This window comes from Pseudorca crassidens, chromosome 17 (genome assembly GCF_039906515.1).
Source record: "Pseudorca crassidens isolate mPseCra1 chromosome 17, mPseCra1.hap1, whole genome shotgun sequence".
In the NCBI taxonomy this organism is placed as follows: Eukaryota; Metazoa; Chordata; class Mammalia; order Artiodactyla; family Delphinidae; genus Pseudorca; species Pseudorca crassidens.
In genome coordinates, this window is record NC_090312.1 from 8664120 (window position 1) to 8684754 (window position 20635).

At 52.1% G+C, this 20635-nt stretch overlaps 1 protein-coding gene across 2 annotated transcripts in view; it reads left to right on the plus strand.

The window, feature by feature from the left end:
• The window catches only part of ST3GAL1 (ST3 beta-galactoside alpha-2,3-sialyltransferase 1), an 88374-nt gene that overhangs the window by 1571 nt on the left and 66168 nt on the right, over positions 1-20635 (plus strand). The window lies entirely within an intron of this gene.

Below are 20635 nucleotides of genomic sequence, written 5' to 3' on the forward strand. Positions count from 1 at the left end.
TCGCCGCATCAGGCATCCGCCGGGCTTTCACGTGCCCACGTCCGGGGACCTCTCGCCTCTTCCGGCTCATCCCCCTCCCAGGTCCCACGCCACGCGGATTTGTGCAGAGATGGTTCCCCAGGGAGACAGCGAGCACCCGCTCCCGCTCTGCGGCTGTGTGCCTGTGAGCGCGTGTGTGCGTGTGCGTGTGCGTGTGCGTGTGTGTGTGTGTGTTGAGGTGGCGGGGGGCGGTACTCGCCAGCGGGGAAAATGAGGTCGGCGGGGAACGAGGTTGTACAGCCGTCGCGCCTGGCACACAGTAGGTACGTATGAAGGCTGTCTGAAAAGGCCTCTTCGAGGGAAGGCGCTGGCAGAGGCCGGGACGTCCCTTCCCTCTTTCTCCCCACGTTTACTATTCATTTCGCATCTATCTACCCAGCCCAGCGCTTTTGGCTTCTAGACGTACCTTGCGCACCCACTACGTGCTGGGCTCAGAGATGCGCTCTTCTTAGACGCTGGGGCGAAGCCACCAGGTTTTCTTTCCCGGGAGCTGCGGGAGAGCGTTCCCGACGTTCGGAAAAGGCAAGGTGCACTGCCGCCTGCCGACTACTCTAGACATTGCATCTTGGTTCCGAGGCTGGAAGGGGCGCGGAGGCAGGGTGCCTTGGGTCGCGCCCTGCACCTCCGGTTCCTACCCCCAAACACCATGGCCCGGCCTTTTTCTGAAATCCTGCGGTTAGCTGAAAAGACCGACCCGAGAGTTCACCATAACATGCCCCGATCTGGGTGCGGAGTGGGGGTAAAACGGGGTCATTGCTCTTACCTTACAAATACGTTATGCAAGATAAACATTACGTGTAATTGAGTGTGTGTGTATAAGTAGATATACATACGTATGTTCACATACTACATATGTGTATGTATATATTCACATGCCTCGATTTCAAGTTTGGGGGAAAGGAATTTCATCATAAGAAAAATTTATTTTGCTGAATACGTGACCGAATAAGTAGGGGGTCCTTTCCCGACCTTTGAACTATCCCACAGGCGTGGGAATATGCTGCCCCTGTGTTGTGCTAGGCCTGCATTTGCTGTCCAGGTCTGAGCTGGGGCAAGGCCAGGGCCTGGGCCCCAGCAGAGTCTTACCTTCACTTCCCTCCGCTGACGGGGGGGTTAGCAGCCCCCTGGAGCACTGGGTTTAGAGAAAAAAAAACCAGGAAGTGTTGCCAGAAGTGATGGCGGAGGAATTTCTCTAAGGGCTGAAGATTACGCTCCTGCAAGCTCTATCAGCAGCCGGAAGCTGGCTCTTAAGCAGCCCCCTGCTGACCTTAGGACTGTTTCCACTTTGGCGGTACAGGCCGGGCACGCCCCGGCTGGGCTCACCAGCACCTGAAGTCCTGAAGTCGGGGACCTGCCTAGTACTGGTCGTCAGAGCCTTCTGGTGCCCCAGCTTTGGTGGGCTGGATCCACCGGTGGGCCGAGTGGCGAGCGTTCCTCGGAGGTCCTGGGGCCTCGCGGGTGCGTGGGACTCTGCGCCAGGTGGGTGTCCCTCTCCTCTCTCCACCACCAGCCCCGGGAACCTCACCTGGAGACAAGCTGTCTGCAGCCCCGTAGGAAGGGGCCCCTTAATCTTCTGGTCAGTTAACTCTGTCTGAATCCGTTGTTGACTCAAAGGCATTATATTTGGACAGGGCTTTTGCCTTGCAGAATCGAAACCTTAACCCTCTCCTAGGTCCCCTCCCATACCACAAAAAGCAGCCAAGAAAGCAAAAAATAAAATCAACCAGTTATCTTGTCCATACACGGCTTCCCTGTGAGTTCTCCGTATGCATCTGAACACACACACCGCGGGCCGGAGGAAGAGCTGGCCTGGTCACAAAGAATTACTCTAGAATAAGGCTTCCATACACTTTGGTCAGTTATGGAACCCTGTGGAACCTCCAGCACTGCCAACCCCCTTGCAGAGCGGAGGATCTGGGCGCTCTCTTCTGCTCAGTTTGGTCCCAGGAACCCAGCCTTGGGCCCCAGCAAGACCCTGCGTTCTAGCCCCAGGGCCAGCACTCAATTATGTGACTACTTAAAACCCAGACTGTTTCAGGCTCTGGGTCTGTGTCACGCTGGGCAATGAGCGGTGTGGAGCTCTGCTGACATTACCTCGGGGGCATTAGGGCCTTTCTTTGCGAAAACAGTGCCCCCCTCCCATGTGCTTTTGCCTCCAGCTCCATCCTCAGAATGCTCCAGGCATCCCTGGCATCACAGACAACCTAGCCCACCCCATGCCAACTGTGTACCCCCTTTCACTCCTGGAGCCTTGAGAAGCCCACCCTCACTTGGCAAAGTTATTCTCCAGCGATTCGCAGCATTGGGTATGGAGACAAGGCCCAGAAGCTTCCGGCTCTGGGGTGACATCTGTAAGGACTCTCCAATGATGCATGTTGCAAATAGGGACCACAGGGACCTCTCCAGGACCTAGGTGGTTCCCACGATAAGAGCTGAGATGTTCTTAGAAATCATTTTGTTCAACTAACTCTTTCATTTTATGCAAAAATACTGAGGCCCCGTGGAGAGGTCACGGGGACCTGCAGTGACAGAGCTGATCTAGACTGCTGGCTGGTCTCAAACTTTAAATAGATTAGCTGTCTGGGCTCCCCCTTCCCCAAGCCCACTCATTTCCATACACTTATGTCTCTTTTTCATTGTTGGAGACAAATAAATCCTTGGAGATGAAGCTAAATCCGGCCTCTGTACCCTGACACTGAATTAACTCTCGGAGACAGAGTTTTGGGTGAAGTAGAAAAGAATAGCTTTATTGCTTTGCCAGGCAAAGGGGGCCACAGCGGGCTAATGCCCTCAGAACTATGTGTCCCAACCTGGAGGGGGTAGTGAGAAGTTTTATGGTAATGGTTCAGAGAGGGCGTGATCAGCTGGTGGCCATTCTTCTGACTGGTTGGTGGGGAGGTACGTGGGAGTCGGCATCATCAACCTTCTGGTTCCACCTGGTTGGATTGTTTCGGTTGAACCAACATTTATTAGGAACTTATTGTCTCCCAGGCACCATGCAAGGTGCTAGAACTATAGAGATGGAGGGACATGTGGTCAGTCCTTGTTCCCTCCATCCCCACCCCGCCAGAGGTCACGGAGTCATGGGGAGGTGCATGGGGACGTGAAGAGTTACTCTACAGTGGGGGTTTGCACTAGGGCAGAAATACGTACTGGCCGAGGCAGGGTTTCGACAGAGAAGAAAAGGGATTCCTCTACCTGGGGGACCCATGGAAAGATTCATTGAGGAGACAACCCGCGGGTACCTTGGGGAATTCTTCCAGGCACAAGTCAGACTGCAGGAGAGCAAGAGTGTTTTCTTGAATGCATAGAACTGGTATCGAGTCAAAGTGGCATGTGCCCTGTGTGCGCAAGAAAAATAAAGTAAAATGACAATAACAAGAGGTCTTTTATGCATGGTTCAGCAGAGGGGAGGGAACTGGGGATTTTAGGGGTTCGGTGCTTTGGTCCCCGGTTCCCGTGCTGATCTCCGGTTTGCTTCTGTGGGATTCATCCTTGCTACTCAGCCAGGGTGCAGGTCCCTGGACCCTGCAGTCCTCCAAGGGCTCTGGGCTTCAGAGGGATGGTGTGTAAGAATGCCAGTGGCTGCGTTGGCTTAAAAAATACAATTCGATGCTTTCTCTCTAATGCTCGGTTGGAGGAGCTGATTTGGGAGAGTGCAGTGAAATGGCACAGCGGCAGCGTGGGGGCGGAAAGCGCCCAGGTTTTCAGGATCACGCCGCCCAGGTCGAGCTGGGTGAGCTCGGGCAAGCCCTGCACCTCCGTTGGCCAAATCTGAGTTGCAGGTGGGCGATTATCCCCCCAGGAAGTGGGCCACTATGAGGATGAAGCAAGGTCATGCGTGAGAGGATATTGCCTGTGGGGCTGGGCTCCCAGAGCCCCCCGGGACCCAGTTAATAACAGTCTGGTTCCAGAGGGTTCTAAGAGGAAGTGCTGCTGGCTGGAGATACTGCCTCGGGACAGAGCACGTGGGAATAGAAGAGGTGACTGGAGGTGGAACGTTTTGGGAAGCTCATGGAAGAACACTTGAAACCCGAGGCTGGCTTTAATGTTCAGTGGTGGGTAAAAAACCCACCCTGGAAGCAGCGAGGCAGAATAGCTGGGTTGGGGTAGTAGCATTCTTTTCTCATTCCTGCAGGTTGCCTAAGCGTTTAAAGTTTTCTTTTTCCCTTGGGCATGACCTGGAGGGTTCCCGGGAGCGGTGGCACCTGGGTTGGGGGAGAGGGATGCTCTGCGCCCGGAGCCTGTCCTGGCTCAGGTGGCCTGGCTGGTCAGCAGGCCGTGTGGCACGTGTCAAAGTTGAAGGCACCTGGAGTGGACTCTGTAGTGTCAACCCAGGGACAAGCGTTAGAGGGACGGCCCTGCTGTCAGGATATTTCCTCCCGTTAGGGGCACCGCTGGCCCAGGGTTCAGAAGCGCCCCACCCGAGTACCAACCCTATTCTACTTGCTGCCGCCCATGACCTTGGGGACATCATTTGTCGATGGAAAAAAAGACACAACCTAGAAGTCGAGGTTGATAATTATGGGTTTTTTTGGTGGACTTTCTGAGGAATTCAAGCCGGGGAGACAGCTTCTCAGATCGCTCTGAGGGACTGCCCCAAGTAGGTCAGGGAGGAACCAGGATGTAGAGGGGTTTTTGCCACAAAGACCAGGTAGTTCGAACATCAAAAGATTACCACTAATGAGAGAAAACCAGACATCTCAAGTGAATGAATTTGGCACTTTTCTGTGTATGGGAAGATGCATGTCTGGGCTCATTGAAATCATTCCTTTGATGTGCATCTCAGCTCTCTAGGGCAAGTATCCTGTCCTTTCCCCTCCTGAGTCCCCTCAGGATGTACCTTTAGGGGTGGCCGCAGGGTCTGAGGGTTTGTTGCCATCCTGAGCTCCCCCAGGGATGACTGGAGTGTCTTGACGGCTGCAGCATCCTTTATTTGCTGATACGGCAGCAGCATTTTTCATCCACACACTTAAGCTCTGAATCTCCATTTCCTCAAGTAGTAGAGGGTGATATAAATCCCCCAAGACAGGATGAGGCCGATGAACAGGCCTTCTTGATTATAAATGGAGTAACATCTACTTCTTATTAAATGTTCAGTGTGTGCCCAGCGCAGCGGCAAGTCTTCTAAACTTCAGATCGTTTTGTGTCCAGTAGAAAGGATGTGCACTCACACTGAGTGGAGAGTTCTAGTAAAGAGTGTTTCACAGAGCTGGGAGCAGTATTTAGGGAAATCAGTAAGGGGTGTAGCAGTACCTGGGCCCAGTGACCACGCGCCACCATTCCCATCCCCCCCAGAGGAGGCAGAGGGAGGGATGGGGGAGAGGAACCAGGAGAGCACGGCAGTAGGAGCTGATCGAAGCTTGTGGAAGAGCCTCCCCCTTCCCCCTGGCGGGGAGGGGACAGGAGGATGCACTCTGCCACCCGGCTCTGTCCTGCCTGCCCCCACAATCCCTGTGTCACCGAGAGACGAGCCCTCCCAGCAGCCAGAGGCCACGGGCCTCCTTGTTGGAGCTTCTCAAGGACATGACGGGATGAAGACGGGTCACCCCCGCACTCACAGCCGTTGGCATCTGACCCTGTTTGGACCTCCGTTCGTCTCTTCTGTGTGCTCCACTGGGATCAGGGCCCTCCGCATTTTGCAGACGTACCCAAGGTCACATGGTCTTGCCCACACCCGGATCTTCCGTGTGCCTGGAATTACCCTCCTGGGAAGTAGGTGACTCCTGGGGAAGGAATAAGCCCATATTTCCAGCTGCCTTGAAGCCCCATCACACACCTTCCTCCGCTCACCCTTTGGAGCTCCCACCACCCACCCTTCCCACCTTGAACTGTACAGGTGAGGAAGTTGAAGGTCAGTCAGGTGAGCAGGTCCGCATGGGCTTAAGATACGGCCTCTGGCCGTGGTGGGGCCGCCTCCCTGCATCCCGGCCCCTCGGGGCCTTGCTGTCTCTACCTCGCCCCCTTCTCCCTCCATCCACTTGGCCGAGTCTGAGAACAGGGGCAAAAAATCCCATAAACTAAGTCTCAGCATCTCCACTAGATCCTAGAGTCAACTTAGGGAACCAAAACTTTATCATCGTAACAACGCAATACAACACAGCACAACGTAACACAACACAGCAGCACATAACAACCACAGGTGCCAGTTACAGTTCATGCAAAGTAAGTGTGGATGAACCTGACCGGAAACAGACTTGGCCGAGAACTAGCTTTTAGCATTATTAGGAAGCCAGAGAGCGCCGCCCCAGGGGAGGCTTAGAGCATCAAGGTGGGGTTCTGCTGGTGAGACTCAGGTAGGCACATAACAGTGGAACCTCCAGAAGGGAGCTGTCAGCCAATAACTCAGACACTTTGCTAGATAATTTCCCTGCTATTTAATTATTTTGCCTGTCAATGATTTTCTTCCAGGGGAGGGAGTCAGCTAGTACATGGAGTTAAAAGTCATAGAACAACTGCATGAATAGAGTTTAGGAGAAAGCAAAGAGGAGAGGAGAAAACTGCAGGCAGTCTTGGAACAGGGAAGCTTGCCTGTATATTTTTGGGGGTAAAGTGATGAACTGTCAGCAGAGAGGTTACTGTGTGTGTTCTGTCCTTGAGAAGGATTTCAAAGACTACAGTTTCACTTGTTGGATTTTCTAGAAAACCCCGAGAGTTCAACCTTGGAGCCTAGCGATAGGGGGTCTCTGGGTTCCCCTGTGCTCAGGGCCTGCCACCAGCACTTCTACCTCCACTGAGCTGAGATGTACACATTCCCTCCTCAGTTAGAGCTGATATTTCTTGAATACTAGATCCCTAGTCTTTATAACAGCCCTGTAAATCACTGTTTTGTACTTTTTTCCTAACCTATTTTACTGATGTGGAAACAGGCTCACAGAAGTGAAGCCACTTGCCCAAGGTCACATAGCTAGAAAGTGGCAGAGCCAGAATTCATGATGGTTCCGTATCTGCCCGAAGCCCAAGATCTCAGGCAGCATATGCTGTGCGATTGCCAGGATCGTCCTGTGTCTCTAGATCAGGGGAACCAGGAAGGGGGGCAGCTGCCCCGGGAGGTGCAGCTATGAAACACATCATACCAGGTGTCTGTTCCCAACCGTAGCCCAAGACGTGCGCCATCCCACCCGACAGGCATGACATATGGACCCAGGTTCTGTGACATCCTTTTTGGAAGGAGGTTCTAATTTTTCTCCACGTGCTCTTTGCCGAGGCCTGGGGCTCCAGGCCTTTTCCCCGATTCACCCATTTGGGGCTGGTTGGATGGGTTTATTTAGCCCTCGATAGTCTGGCTGGATTCTCAGATCTCCACAGGATCCCTGCGTTGCTGATTGCAAGCACTCATCCTTTGACTTGTCCACATAAGTTGAATTCAGAGAGCCCCACGGTGCCTGGGGATTGAGGAAGGACTGAGCAGGAAGGCTTGGTATAAAGTTTGTCATCAGGGGGTGGAAACCTACCCAGGTCCCTAGACAGGTGTCTCTTGGCAATCTGCTTCAAGCAAAATGAACAGTAAACGTTGCTGTTGCAACACTGAAAACTTGCCTTTGAATAACATCTTCACAGTGGAGAGAAGTGTTTGTTGTTCCGGTTACTTGAAAACGCTGTTAATCCTACCACCTGGTGGAGAGTTTGATGGATAAAAACTGTTGCTTGGGAAACATGTTAGTTGCCACCAACAAGAATGTTTTAGTGGGGGGTATTCCTGGGTGTTTCTGAAGCGTATCCTTAAATTTTAAACTTCAATCTTTTGGCAAAAAGGAAATTAAAATGAAAAGGAGAGATTAGAAGGTAGCGCGGCTGTGTACCACACTTGAGGGAAATTTCAAATGAAAAACACACCTTTCAGAATGGTCTGAAGAATTGGTTCCAACATAAGAGCCGCTTCTGTTTCTCTGTCTGTAACCTATGGAAGGGAAGAGACTGAGGTAAGTGAAAATCATTTGTGAACTACAGGATTATAGAAATGAAACTGATGTCTCTACAATGCCAAACATCCAAACAAGGAGAAAAAAATGTACTGGCCCTGGGGACAGTTTGGAATATCAGAATACCCCTGCATCGTTGGGAACCTGCCCCTGGGGTGGAGTAAACGGGTTTTCTCCTTTTCTCTGAACATAAGCTGTAACCGTTATAGGAGAGGTTGGAAGGAAGTTGTGTGTGAGTCCGTTGAATGACAGCAAGTTACAAAGGTTGCACATTTAAAGAGCGGGAACTGTAAAATCCAAGCGCTTGCGAAGACCCTTAGCAGCGCCCTTGTTCAGCCTTCCTCTTCCAGACTTCAGTTATTTATCGACCGAGTCATTCACTGGTTCACTCAATAGAAGTACTGGCTCTACCACTTCCTTGCTGTGTGACCTTCAGTGTGTTTCATAACCTCTCTGTGCCTCCATTGCCTCATCTATAAAATATGGATAATAATAGTACCTACATCTTGGTGGGTACTAAATACTTGGAAAGTGTTTAGAACAGGGCCCTGCAGCGTGCCTACTTTAAAGTGCCTGCTGAGTACATGCTATGATCATCATCTTTCGAGTTAGGAAATCCCTTGCTCAGCTTCCCACTGAAGTTTCCTCACTTCAACTCCACTATGTGGTTATCCCTCCTCTGCTTGAATGCTGCCAGTGATAGCCAGATCACTGCCCCACACAGTGGCCCTCTGACCTCTGGACACCTCTGTGGATTAGAAAGCTCTTCCTCATACAGAGCTTCCAACCATGGAGGACTTCCTGGAGGAGGTGGTAGGGTGGGGGTCTCCGGAGCTGTCTAAATTTAAGGCTGGGAAAGTTGGCTGGGCTTAAGAAGCTATGGTGTGGCCCCTGGACACTAATGGTAGACGAGGTCCACCTGAGACTTTGGACATGACATTTTAGCCATTCCCTGCCTTGTATTTCACTGCTAAGACAGCTCAGACGGAGGCCTGACCCGTGTGATTCCTCAGCCCGTTAGCAGGTAGAGCCAGGGTGAGAAGCCAGCCCTTTGTTCAAGGCTGCCACGGCCGACTTTCACCGCTGGCTTTTCCGCCCGACTTGGGCAGCTCAGGGTCGTCCTAGAGCTTCTGGTGCCCATGTGCACGCCAGAGCAGGGGACACGGCAGCAGGCACGGACCCGGGTGCCGGGACTCCTAGATGACCCCACTGGGCGGGCCCCCTCCTCTAGGGACCCCTGTCGTGTCTACACCTCAGCCTCCCAGACCACCCCCTGACCCCCAGTCTCCCTGACCTCCCTCTCAGCAGGTCAGGGTTGGCTTTTGTGAATTCTGCCATCCCTCTGCCCTTGTATCCTTCCTGAGTTTCTGCCCAGGAAATGCTGGACATTCTGGACTCGTGTAACCTTCTAAACAGGGCTTTTCGGTCCTTCTTGTTAACAGTATTTCGACAGTTGAGGACACTGAGGCTCATGGAAGTGGCCCCCCGGGTGGGGACCGGCCCCCTCCAGCCACCCCCGCCCTGCCAGTGTCTGACCTCACGCCACCCACGTTCCTCCCACCCTCCCTTCGCATTGTTCTGAGAATCAGATAAGAGGCTCCTTCACTAAACCCTATTTCGGGGGCTATAAATAGGACACTTAATGGTGGCACTCGGGTCACATCCACCAGGGACAGAATCTGTGTGATGCCAGCATGTCCTCCAGCCCAGGGTTTTCACGGTCAGCACAGGATTCTTCCCTCCCTCCCTGCCTTCCTTCCTTCCCTCCCTCTCACTCTCCCTTCTTTCTTTTTCTTCCTTCCTTCTTTCCCCTCATCCACAAAATCTTGTCCCAAAGTACATAGTTAAGCCTCCTTAATTAGGCCGTGGTTGCCTAGAAGACAAACACATGCGTATTTCACGATTCTTCTCAGTTATGGCAGACACGGAACAGTGCCCATCAGGAGGCCCCGGGGGAGGCTGCCCAGCCTGTCAGCATGTCCTTCCTCTGAAGGCAAAGTCAGTGTAGCCCACAGGAAGGCCACGAGGGCACCGCTCACCCGGAGGCCAAGGGGGCAGAGGGATCAGCAAGGACCAGGGGGAGGTCAGGGCCGCTGTTTGTTAGGTCTGGGGCAAGTGCCTTCTGTGTCCAAGCCACGTCAGTTTCCCCACTAGTGCTCTGGGGACACCACCACCCATCTTTCCGGCTGAGAGCTGAGATAACTCAAGCAGGAGAGGGTTGGGGAGAAAGCCCCAGAGAACAGATGGTCTTCAAGCTGGAAGATGGGTGGGAGCTGCTGACAGTAGCAGTGAGGGTGGGAGAGCCATTGGACGGGGGACCCTGGGGAGCAACCCACAGATGGAGTCGGGGCACCTCCCCAGTTGTGTGGTTGATGGAAGGAGGAAGAGAGGAAAACAAGGTGCCCGCCTGGGGGGTCCTAACCGTCCTGCCTTCCTCCAGTCTTGAGGAGCGATCAAGGTGTCTCTTCCTGCATGCAGAAGGAGATTTCGCCAGACGAGGCACACAGTGATGCTAGAACGTTCTTGAAATTCATATCTGTCTAAGTGATGATGAAGAGTCACCCTGACCCGCTGTCAATTCCACCACCCACCACATTTATTTAACCGTGGATCGGGTCCTGTTCCAGACCCTTTCCTTGCCGTTACTGCTCACAAAATCCCACTGGCGGGCTTCCCTGGTGGCGCAGTGGTTGAGAATCTGCCTGCTAATGCAGGGGACACAGGTTCGAGCCCTGGTCTGGGAGGATCCCACATGCCGCGGAGCAGCTAGGCCCGTGAGCCACAACTACTGAGCCTGCGCGTCTGGAGCCTGTGCTCCGCAACAAGAGAGGCCGTGATAGTGAGAGGCCTGCGCACCGCGATGAAGAGTGGGCCCCACTTGCCACAACTAGAGAAAGCCCTTGCACAGAAACGAAGACCCAACACGGCAAAAATAAATAAATTAATTAAAAGCAAAAGTACCAATGCCACCGTGGATGTGAGGATTAAATTAGTCAATGCTTTAAAAAAAAAAAAAAATCCCACTGGCCCAGGTTCAGAGGAAGAAGCAAGATTCTGAAAACCTCATTAACTGGTACAGAGTGTTGCAGCTAGTGAACAGGGCAAGCTTGCAGAGAGTGCCTGTCTGCGGGGTGACATTTGATCAGATGGCCGTGGGAGACAGTCCTGTCCCAGAACAAAAAAAACAGCAAAAGGTAGGGGAGCGTTTGTCCCCACAGACCTGGACCTGGGGTCTCTGGCCCTCCAGCAGCAAGAAAGGCAAAATACGTGTGTGGACGGCTACCTCCTTCACACCCAGGGAGCTGTGCTTACGATCTGCATCACTGGTGGAATCACGTAACGTACAACAGGGTGTGCAGAGATGCGTGTGGTGGAAGTGTGCATCTGTGTGCGATGGCTGGTGTGTGTGTGTGTTTCTGTAGGGGGTGGCATGTGACCGCTGTCCAATGCTTGCAGAGACCTTGATCAGGTTGAGGGTGTGATTACGGAACTGGGGAGAGGGCATTTCCTCTCTTGCAGTGGGGTTTTCCCCGGGCGAGGGACTTACGCACAGAGGCGTTAATGTGAACATGTTTGTAGCCCCAGCACCCAGCAGAGCGTATGCAGAATGTGTGGTGGGTAAATGCTAGTGTCATTTGTGCGTCAACAAATATCTCTGAGATCTCTTATGTGCCAGGCACTGTTCTAGGCAGACAAAGACCCAGGGAGTTCACATCCTAGCAAACAGCGGGGAAGGGAAGGGATTGGCCGTGAGCAGGAAAAAATAGCAGGATGGGGGGGCCAGCAGGGGGAGATCACAGTGTAGGTGTGGTGGTCCAGGAAGCTCACTCTGAGGAGATGTTTATGGAACCACGTCCCACTGCTGATAGGAGAGAACAGACGGTGAGGGTGGGGAGGGCAGGGGCTGCCGATCACAGCACAGGCAGAGGACTCATTTACTCTCCTCCAGGGGCTGTGGCCTGCCCCCTGCAGAGCCAGGCCTGTCTTCTCCAGTGCGTCCTTTCCGGCCTGAAGAGTCACATGCGTGGGCTCTCTCCCTCAGAACTCAAGCATTTCCTCCCCCCAAATAAATGTTATCAGCTGGACCACAGACAGACCGCAGGCCAAGGCATTCTGCGTAGATAAGAGCACAGCCTGGCAGTCTTTAGATATGAAAATGGACAGCAGTGGAAAGCCTGGTGGAATTTCTGTTGCTGATAACCTTTAAGAAAAGAGCACTAGTTACAGGAGGGTTGTTTTCCTGAAAGAGAGGAGCCATCTTTGAATATCTGAGAGGCTGTCAGGTGAAAAAAGATTAACCCGTTCTGGGCGATTCTGAGGAGGGAATCCAAGTGGAATGTGTGAAATTAACAGATTTCAGTTCACGGAATCCAAGTGGAATGAGTGAAATTAACAGATTTCAGTTCACCTAGTGTTTTCCTTCTCATCCCCTCATTCATTCATTCATTCACTCAGCAAACACACCTAGGTGCCCGGCACTGTGCCGACACTGGAGGTGTGACAGAATAAGGTAAGGGCTATGTCTTCAAGATGTTAATAATTTAATGGGAGAAACAGACGGATTAACAAATCAGTGGTACGTCGAGATGCAGTTCCGAGTTCTGTGACGCCTGAAGCTAATACAATTTGGGAGTTCTCTTTAAGAAGAAGAATACAAGTTTAGGAATTTAAAATGCAAGCCCTAGATTAATGGGGAGCCACTGAGGGCCCCTGGTGCTTACCTTCCTTGGCCTGGCCCAGGCCTCCTCTGGGAGAGGTGAGAGGGCGCGAGGGTTTGCTTCCTGCGAGGCTGGATGAACGCTTGGCAGAAAGGCTGGCAGTGGGAATTCTGGAGTTCTGGTGGTAGGGCAGCCTCACCTTCTGGGTCCCCCGAACCCTTGTTCTTGGGCTAAAGACACTTTTTCTCTTAGCACTGCTGCGATTTTCAAAGGTGTTTTCCTTGAAGTTCTGCAGGCTGACCTTGTGATCCCACTTCCGGGACAGTGTTCTGTGGAATCGCCTGGCCTTCAGGAGCGTAAGTGCTGGTGGAGTGGCTGTGAGCACTTTACACAGGGCTCACCGGGGCTCATACACTCTCCTGACAGCCCCCAATATTGACACCTTTAACCCTACAGCCACTCTGCATGCCAGCTGCTGACATTCTCCCTGTTTTACTGATGATGGAACCAAGGCACAGAGTGGTCAGGTACCTCACTCACAGATGCACAGCTAATAAGTGGAGGAGCCAGGCTTTCAAGCTACCTAGCCTGCCTCCAGGGCTCCGTGCCCTTGCTGCATTGCCTCTCCAGGGTCCTCGCTGTTTAACTCTTTTCTAGCAACATTCTGGAAACATCCGGAGGGGCCAGCGTGGGAGAGTGGCTATTAGTACACCCGTAGAATGAGCTGATAAGTGTTTGATCCGTACAAAGAGTTCTTACCAGCATGCTGAAATGCTTTGATTAGGTGTGAAGGTGGGATACATAAGAAATAACACTGTCAACAGTGTTAGCAGTGCTTGAACGCCCTCTCAGCCTTTGTACCCTCGCCTGGACGGCGGTTATAATGGCTCATTTCGTTCACGCATCCATTCAATAGGTTTTAACTGAGACCCTGTCACGCGCCTGGTACTGGGAATATGGTGGTGACAAACTCAAGCATGGCTTCTGCTCTCCTGGTGATTACTTTTGGTCCAGCTTCTGATTGCACAGTCTGTCTGTGCTTTCTCCCTCTTTGTTGCCCTACGCGTACCTTCCCGAGGCCCTGACTGGCCCCCGGCCCCAGATCCAGCCCCGTCCAACACCTGTTGCCTCATTTGTAAAATGAACCAGGGACCCACAGACCTCCTGGACTTCAGAGTGGCTCTCCACAGCTGTCAGCAGGCATCCCTCACACCATTACCATCTTCTAGAAAAGGTCAGGCTCCTGACAGCTGCAGGGAGTGCCCTCCTCCCTGGACGTTCAAAGATCCAGCCCCGGTGGACAGCCGGGCTGGAAGGGAGGAAGCCAGGGCCCTGGAGTCCAAAGAAGAAGCTTCGGGACAGCTCTGCGATTGCCAGCTCTGCGTCCTTAACCTGCTGATCTTTGTTCTCTTGATAAATGGGGCCAGTCCCACCCCCCGGGGGAGATGGGCCCCACGGGGACGTGCAAGCTGTAGCAAGTTCAAGGCCCTGGAGTGGGACCCCCCGGCAGGCCCCGGCGTCTGTCCCTCTCCAGCCCTCGGGCAAGCGTTTCGCTACTCTGTGGCTCAGATTCCTGGCCTGTAAGAAAGGAGACAATCACAGTACCCCACCTGCGAGGGGCTGTGAGAATTAAATGAGACGATGATTCTGAGAGCTGGGCACGGTGCCTGGCCCATAGCCAACGCTGGATAAGTTACAGCCGTGTTATTATTATTATTACATTAGAGCTGAGCCGCACTGGTGGGACGTGGGTGAGCTGTGAGGGTAGGAGGGAAAGGTGTCCAGCTACAGCAAAGACATCTCTTCCGTGAAAGGATGGACATCCCAGGGGTAGCTGCTGCGAACAGGCCTGGAGGCCTTGACAACACTAGGGTCACAGGAAGAGGGCATCCACCCAATGCATGGAAGTTTACTGCGTCCTTTTAGGAGCCAAACCCATAGACTGAGTCATCCTCAAAAGGTTAATTTCTGTTCTAATCAGGCCCAACTGATAAGCATTTGGGCATTTACAATAGCCTTTGTTCCTGAAGGGTATTCAGTTGTGCCCTTCCAGCCTGCAGTGACCATTTCCCTTATGGCCTTGGGACCTAGTCCAAATTCCATAGCAGGACAGACAAGGCCACCACCACCGGAGACCCCGCCCACGTCCCTGGCCTTCTCACTGCTTTCTGGTTCTCGTGGTTCTTACAATTGCAAGATGTACCTCGGCAAAGACCATCAGGGAACTTCGAAAGAAACCCAAGGTTTATTGGCCCGGGCCACGCAGGGAGGTGGAGGTGTGCACAGACCTGGGCTTCTGCCTTTACTGGGGCTAAGGTCGGGGGCCTGGTGTTTTGCAGGGTCACTCTTTACTGGCAGATTTAAAACAGAAGAGCGAGAATTAAAGCGTGGGAAGGGAGAAGCAAGGCCACTCAAAAGGTCAGTTATCTAGGCTACGCAGGGCTTTCTAGAAAGAGGGTCTTCACGGGTAGGGCCACCTGGCCATTTATTTAGTTGTGTAGCTGTGGCAGTACGTTTATTCGAGATGGGTGCCTTTCGAATATTAGATCCTCGGCAACTAAAGCTTAACGTCAGGCACTTACATTACAGTCAGAAAAGCTAGCTTCCAGACATTTACACTACAGATGCATAGGTGTGGCTGCAGATACGGACTTAGATACAGACGCATCCTGTGTTCTCATCACCCGAAGTAACGTTCGCACTTAACGAAGTAACTTTCCTGTCTCCAGGACTTGGACTATGCGGTCTGCCTCTGCTCTGCTCCTCCACTAAGAACACCCTTCTTTTACTTTCCTGCTTCAATCTTCTCTCCTTCAAAACTCAGTTCCAGCATTGTCTCTTCCAGGAGTCCTTCCCCGCTCTGCCCTCTACGTGTGTGTGTGTGTGTGTGTGTGTGTGTGTGGCTAGCTTTCATCCCACTGACCCCACTGCTTGTGGTGCATGGCCTGTGTGCGTGTCTGTTTTCCCTGTTGGCCGGGGAGCTCCATGGGGAACAGGAATGTGTGATTCATCCTTCGTGGGGACTTACTGAGAAGCCACCTGGGCCGGGTGCATCTCTGCATCTTGAGGGCCAAGAATGGGCATTTGAAAGTGGGCATGGTTTGTCCACTTGTCTCAGCCACAGAGAGCCAGGCCCGGCTGTTGGTTTGGTCAACATGATGTCCAGCGAGCTGACCTCTCTGCTGAGCTGGACACAGGCCTGCGCCTCCTTGGGGATCATTTCTCTCTCCTTGGGCCCCCCTCGGGCGTCACTCAGCCTGCCACACTTCCTCTGCCTCCAGCTTTTGGAGAACTGGAGATGGGGGATCCCATGTCTGGAGGCTCATGGCTCTTTAACGTTGGGACTGGCCAGCATCTCTGTGTTGCTCACAGCTTGGCCTGCCTGCTTGCAGAACACCTGCTATTTATAGACCTGCCTGCCTCCGCCTAAGTTAAGCAAGCATGTCCTGCCAGGATAGCCCACTGCCCTTTTGGACCTGGACCAGGAGAAAGAGGAGGAAGGACATGGGAGGGACCCAAAGCCAGCCAGTCTGAAATCCATTTGGCCAGCATGTCCTGTACACTGTGCAGGGAAGAGACACGTCACCATGTGGCTCAGTGGCCTTCATGTAAACACTTTGTCACAGGCGCTAAAAATATCCTCATTGCTGGGGGATTGGCCATCAGAAAAAGAGAAGGATGGACGGGAAGGCCTTTGGGGGCAGGGGAGATGGATTTCTTCCTTCTAGTCGTTGGATGTATGGAATTGGCTCCCTGTACCAACCACAGGGAGCCACAGCATGTGGACAGTCGCTTAACTGGGATCTCCTTGAGGGCAGGGGCCATCTCCTTCCCCACTGAGTCTCCGGTACCCCAGCCCAGGAGGTGGCACTCAGCGAGTGTTTCTGGAGTTGTCCTGAACAACTGTCATACTGTGTGGCTGTGTAGTGACCCATCAAGTAGCAGTACCACATGACTTACCTGCTTCTGTGACTGCATGTTTCTGTGTGATGTGTCAGCGTAGATCATCATCATCATCATTATTGTAAACAACGCTGCACTGAACATCTTCCTGCTTTTAGCATTTTCCTTCATTTGGACTATGTCCTTGGGATGAATTCCCAGGAAAGAGGTCCTTGCCACCTATTACCTATTGTGACTTTGTCATGAAACAAAGAGGGGAAGTCAGACGGGGGACAGGAACTGGAAGAGACTTTCTGCTGGGACTGGGAGAAGAACCAGTGCAAAGGCCAGAGGCAGCAGCAGTGGGATCTTGTGAGGGCAAGCGCATGTGCTCTCAGCTGGGTCCAGTGTCCACCCACCTCCCCAATACACACACACACAGACACTCACATGCACTCACACACACAGGGAGAGGCATGTTGGCTGTCACAGCACCTGTGGAGTCTTCTGGCGTTAGGTAGATAGCAGTCAGGGATGCTATACATCTTGCAACATGGCCAGTCCTTCCCTGGGCAGGAAGAATAGTCTTCTCCAAATTGCCAAGATGCCCTCTTCAAGAACCCCAAGGGAGGACTTCCCTGGCAGTCCAGTGGTTAGGGCTCTGCGCTTCCACTGCAGGGGGCGCAGGTTCAATCCCTGATTGGGGAACTAGGATCATGCCTGTGCGGCACAGCCAAAAACAAAAAAACAAAAAAACAAACCCAAAAAACCCAAGGGAGATTTGGTATCGAGTAGCGTAGCAGCAGTTCTTAAACTTTTTTATTTTCAAGGCCTCTTTACACTCTTAAACATTACTGATGGTCCCAAATAGCTTTTGTGTCTTATATCTTTTAACGTGTATTGTGTTATTAAAATTGAGAAATTCTTTACATATTTATTACTTTAAAAATAACGATAGGGACTTCCCTGCTGGTGCGGTGGTTAATAATCTGCCTGCCAGTGCGGGGGACACGAGTTCGAGCCCTGGTCCGGGAAGATCCCACATGCCGCGGAGCAACTAAGCCCGTGCACCACAACTACTGAGCCTGCGCTCTAGAGCCCGCGAGCCACAACTACTGAGCCTGCGTGCCACAACTACTGAAGCCCGCGCGCCTAGAGCCTGTGCTCTGCAACAAGAGAGTCCACCGCAATGAGAAACCCGCGGACCGCAATGGAGAGTAGCCCCTGCTCGCCGCAACTAGAGAAAGCCTGCACACAGCAACAAAGACCCAATGCAGCCCCCCCGCAAAAAAAACACAATAGAGAGGGTCAATGAAAAAGGTTCAAATTATCCAGAAGTTGTAATAAATCTAAATACATATAAAAAAACAACAAAAAAAAGATAATAAGTCCATCACACGGTAACATAAGTGTGATGAAAACCAGCTACTTTCCCAAACAAAAAAGAAAATTAGTGAGAAAAGTAGTGTTGTCTTACAGATCTCCTCCATGTCTGTCTTAAAGGAAGTCAGTTGGGTCCTCAGTCGGCTGTTGCCTCGGCCTGCGGTGAAATCCCACGCCACTTGCCTCTGGGAAACCCCTGAGACTGAAAAAGCAAATGATGTCTTATTATCACTATGAAAATCGATTTGATATCATGGACTCCCTGGAAGGGCTTATTGACCCCCTGGGGTCCCTGGAACATAATTTACAATGCACAAGTACAAGAATATGGCTTTGCAAGCAGGCTGCTGGGGGAGGAGGGAAGGTCATGTCTCAGGCAGAACCGTATCCATATCCTAGGAATAGAGTCACGTGTATTCACCCACATGCTGCTAAATAAGCTTGGCGGTTCCCATACAATGAGTTAATGCAAAATTCCACAAACAATGTGAATATTCATTTATTGGACAGTGGTACCAACATCATTTTAAGATGTCAGTATTGTCCAGTACTGTTACCAAGGCAACAGCTCTAAGCCTTCTAATTTCTCAGTATTTTGGGGAAAAACCCACAAAAAGAAGGCAGGTAAACTCAATAATTAACTAGTTTCTAAACAAAATGTTTGCCATTCCAGTGTCAGCAATCTTGTGCTCTGTTCCAATTTAATCATTAATCTCTACCACAGTTTTTCACCCTTTTATTGGTTCGGTGCCCTTGAGCAAAAGCCCAAGAGAGTGAGACTGAAAAAGCTAATGATGTTTTATTATCACTATGAAAATGGTTTTGCTGCCATGGACTCCCTGGAAGGGCTTATTGACCCCCTGGGGTCCCTGGTACATAATTTACAAAGCACAAGTACAAGGTTAAAAGTATGGCTTTGCAAGCAGGCTGCTGTGGGGTGAGGAGAGGTCACATCTCAGGCTCATCTGCATCCAGTTGGGTGACCTTAGGCAAGATATGTAGCTTTTCTGTGCTTCACTTCCATCCCCTATAAAATGGGATAAGAGTACCTATTTCTCAGGGTTATTATGAGAATTAAATGAGCTGATAGGTATGACGCTCCTAGAGAACAGTGCCTGGTACTTATTAAATGCTATGTATCCATACATACATACGCACATGCATGCTATATGTGTACGCATATGTGTGTACATATGTTCTATACGTACGCTATATGCATGTATATGTATACACGTCATACTATATATATACACTATATATGCGCATATGTGTATGTATACATATCATACTCTATACATACACTATATATATACTGAAGCCAATAAGAAACAATTTTAAGTCACTACAGCAGAAGTTACCCATTTCACTTCATTGCTAAGAATCTGAATCTTAAACAGAGCCACATCTTTTTTTTTTTTTTTTTTGCGGTACGCGGGCCGCTCACTGTTGTGGCCTCTCCCCTTGCGGAGAACAGGCTCCGGACGTGCAGGCTCAGCGGCCACGGCTCACGGGCCCAGCCTCTCCGCGGCATGTGGGATCTTCCCGGACCAGGGCACGAACCCGCGTCCCCTGCATCGGCAGGCGGACTCTCAACCACTGCGCCACCAGGGAAGCCCGAGCCACATCTTAAGGCGGCATTTCTGTCCCCTCACGCCGGTGGGCTCACTGAGAGACAGTCACAGGGTGCCTCGTAGAGCATGACCATCACGGCGGGACCCCAACGAGAGCTCAGCTGTGGGGTGCAGGGGCTGCGTGTCTGTCCCAGCTCGTGCTCCCTGGAGCCCCGATGAAGGGCTTGGTGACAGCTCCCAACTGCCCTCCTCATTTTCCCTCCCTTTGCTGGTGAAGTGACTGTCTTCATTTAGCCCCTGATTGAGGACATCTTGCCGCTGGGGCAGGAATCAAAGCAGGAGCCCCCCGTGCCTGGCCCCAGGGATTCCCCGGAAACCCCAGGCTGCTCCTGACGGCTCACGGGATGCTCTGTCGGTGGCGTGGTGGCTCACACTGGGAGTGTTTACCTGAAATGCTTTTTGTCTGGAAGCTCTCAGTGTGAGCTTTACAGAGGCATATGCATTCCCTTAGGCTTTGAAAATACACATCGGTTCAAAAAGAAAAAAACGATAAAAGGTCGGTGTGGATTATCCAGCCGCAGCTTTTGAGCGTGTGAAGAAGGAATTGGCAGGGCGGGGGGAGGGGGGTCTCTTAATAAAGCGCTGGGTCCTTCTCTTGCGCCCGCTTTATTCATTGATTCTACTAACAAATATCGATTGGATGCCCCCTTGTTTCAGGCAGGGTGCAGAAAGCTGAGGCTGCCTCAGTCAACTGACTGAAATGTATGTCTCGGTGGGGATGACTTCTGATAAATGACCAAGTGAGCAGGGGGATCCAGGGATCTGTAGGAAGATGGGAAGTGCTGTGAGAGAGAGCGAGAAGCTAGGACAGGACTTGGGAGTGCTGCCGGTGGAGGTGATGGGCTGGCCACACTGAGAGCAGAAAGGTGAGCAGAGACCTAGAGGCAGTGAGGACCTGATCCAGGTGGGCAGCTGGGGGGACAGCCATGGCCAAGCCCTAGACTGGGAGGAGTGCGCCTGGCGAATCCGACCGGCCCTGCAGAGTGAGTGAGGTGCCGGTGGGTGGTCAGGGGGGAAAGGGGAGGGCCGATTGTAGGGGCCGCCTTGACCTTTGGGTGATACTTGTCTCCAAGGGTGACCCTGTGTGTCCTGATGGACTTCAGTGATTTCCTGTGGCTAA